The sequence below is a fragment of the Mastomys coucha genome, unplaced genomic scaffold (assembly GCF_008632895.1).
Source record: "Mastomys coucha isolate ucsf_1 unplaced genomic scaffold, UCSF_Mcou_1 pScaffold3, whole genome shotgun sequence".
NCBI lineage: Eukaryota > Metazoa > Chordata > Mammalia > Rodentia > Muridae > Mastomys > Mastomys coucha.
Genome location: NW_022196909.1, coordinates 20916349 through 20919272, shown reverse-complemented (window position 1 = coordinate 20919272; position 2924 = coordinate 20916349).

The following is a 2924-nucleotide window of genomic DNA, read 5'->3' as shown; positions in this document are numbered from 1 at the left end:
TCATCATAATGCAATAAAAGTTTTTTTAAAAAAAAAAAAGGAGGGAAGAAAGAAAAAGAGGTGAAATGCAAAAATGGGGAGAGGGAAGAAGCAATGATGGAGGGGTAAGTAGAAGGTAAGAAGTAGAAGAAGAAAAGCAGATAGGAATTAGAGGGGGGAGTGGAAAAGCAGAGAAGAGAGAATAGAAATGAGGGAAAACAAAGAGGAGGAGAGAATAAGAAGGACTATAGAGAAGGGCTAAGTGCTGCTAGAAACAATAGCTTTGTTGGGATTGTTTCTAGATCTTCATACACAGCATGGTAGGCCATACTTGTAATCTCACTGTTACGGAGGCAGAAAAAGATCCCTGGAGCCTACTCAGTGAGCAAATCACTCACAAAATCAAGAAAGAAGAGTCAAGAAAGATGACACCTGTGACTGACTTCTGTTTTTTCCATGCATGTGCACATACACACACACACACACACACACACACATACATTGGAGGAAAAGAATAGCTACATTTTTAAGTGTTTTACTTTTATTTATTTTTAATTTATATAATAGTACTATGATAGTAAAAGAAGGCATTATGATGGTAGACTAGAATAGAGTGGCTTCTTGTCAATCTCTATGATCTCCTAGTCAGTCTCTGTTCTGAACTCTCCATCTTGCCTTTCTCCTGCAAACAGCGAAGAACTCTCGTGACATCTGTGATTTGAATTTGCACTCCACAGATTTACTGAGGAACATTAAATATGTAACTTTTGCTATTTCTCTGCTTTCTGATATACCATTTTAGCTTCTAATTTGAATATATTTGAGCCCCGAATAAAATTAAATTCAGATTGTGCATTCCCTCATGTTTGTTCCCCAGAAGGTTTTTTCCTTCACTTTAACAGTAGCAGCTCGATGAAGGCCTGCTTGCATGTGCAATTTTATTAAATTAATATACACTCATGGAATCATTTGGATATGATTATGGTATGATTTGCTATTCATACCATAATTTGTTTCTTCTGAGAAAACATTTAGGCCTTCAACAAATAACTTTGGTAAAGTACAATAGCATACGATGGACTATATGCATAGGCTTTTCACTAGTAGGAAATAAAACACTTATTAAAAATATGGACCTTCCCACAAGAACCTCTTAAAAGATCTGTTCTAAAAAGATAATATTAAGGGCATTTTATGGTATCATTAAAACTTGTGGCAGCTTAAGCTAAAATAATATTTGATATGAAAATGGTTACTTTGGTTGTTTATAGCTTCAGATTCATTGCTAGCTTAATGTTTGGGCTTCTAGCTATGGCCTCGGTTTTATTTTATGCTTTTTTAAAACCCTGTAGAGAAGCACTGTTTCTTAAAAAATAACACCCAAGATTTTTATGCCAACCATTCTGAAAAAATGGTTTTTAGTGAATGTAAATTTTAGGTCATTACTTTGAGAGTGATAGACATGCTTGGTAGGATTGGTAGTAGCAAAAAGGTGCAGTGGCCTGAGCACAGCTAGACAGTAAATATAGGAGGCAAAGAAAAAAAAAAAAGAAATCAAGGGGAAAAAAAATCACAGAACTTTGTATATTGTTAATGTGATAGATGTCGTAGTGAGTGGGCAGGGGTGAGCAGGAAATGAAATGGTCCCAAGTACATTTTTAAAGACTCCTTGTAGTGGTTTGAATGACAGTGGCCCTCATAGGCTCATATGTTTAGATATTTGGTCCCCAGATGGTAGAACTGTTTGGGAAGGATCAGGAGGCATGGCATGGATAGACCAGGTATACCCTTGTTTTAGGAAGCATGTCACTGGGTATGGGCTTTCAAAATGCTCATGCCAGGACCACCCAGTCTCTGTCTCTGTCTCTGTGTCTCTGTCTCTGTGTCTCTGTGTCTCTGTCTCTCTGTCTCTCTCTGTCTCTCTCTCTCTCTTTCTCTCTCTCTAAATATATCCAATTTGAGTTTAAACCTGACTAGCTTCCAAATAAATGAGACTCAGACTGGTTATTTTATTTGGCTTTGACAAATACCAGATGGTAACCCCTAATCTACTATTCTAACTGTTGCCCTGGCTTCCTCTCTAGTAGTATACCCCCAGAGACTTGCTGTTTCTCCTGGCCATGTGCTTATCATCTATCTCACCACATGGTGGCTTCCTCCTCTCCTTTTATCTCTTTCTCCACTTGGTTTCTCCTCCTCCAACGAGGTCACTCCAAATCCATCTATTTCTAATCCCTGCAGTAACTGGCTGTAGCCAATTTTATTTAACCAATAAATCAAGATTTATTTAATTTATTTAATCAAGAAATAAAGTTTGCACAACAAAAGTTTGTACACATGAAAAATCACATGTAGGCCTAGCATTACAATATATACCAATAGACCAAATGTTCTGTCTCTCTGTCTCTCTATGTCTCTCTCTCTCTCTCTCCCTCTCTCTCTCTCACTCTCTCTCTCTTTCTGTTTGTCTCCGCCTCTGTCTCTCTTTCTCCCTTCCTCCCTCTCTCCTTTCCCTTCCTCTCCCCCTCCCTTTTGCCTGCTGCCTGTGGATCACGATGTAATGATCTCAGCTACCGCTTCAGCATGATGCTGATCTGCTTCCTGCCATGATGACTAATCCAGTGGTTCTCAAGCTTCCTAATGCTGAGACTCTTTAATAAAGTTCCTCATGTTGTGGTGACCCCCAACTATACATTATTTCATTGCTACTTCATATCTGTAATTTTGCTATTGTTATGAATCATAAATATTTGGGTTTTCCATACTATTAAAAAGTTGATCTCCACAAGGGGTCATGAATCCCCCAAAGAGAACCACTGGACTAATCCTCTGATACCATAAGCAAGGCCTCAAATAGATGCTTTAAGAGTTGCCTTTGGGATTAATATAGTAAAAATGGCCATCTTACCGAAGGCAATCTACAGATTCAATGCAATCCCCATCAA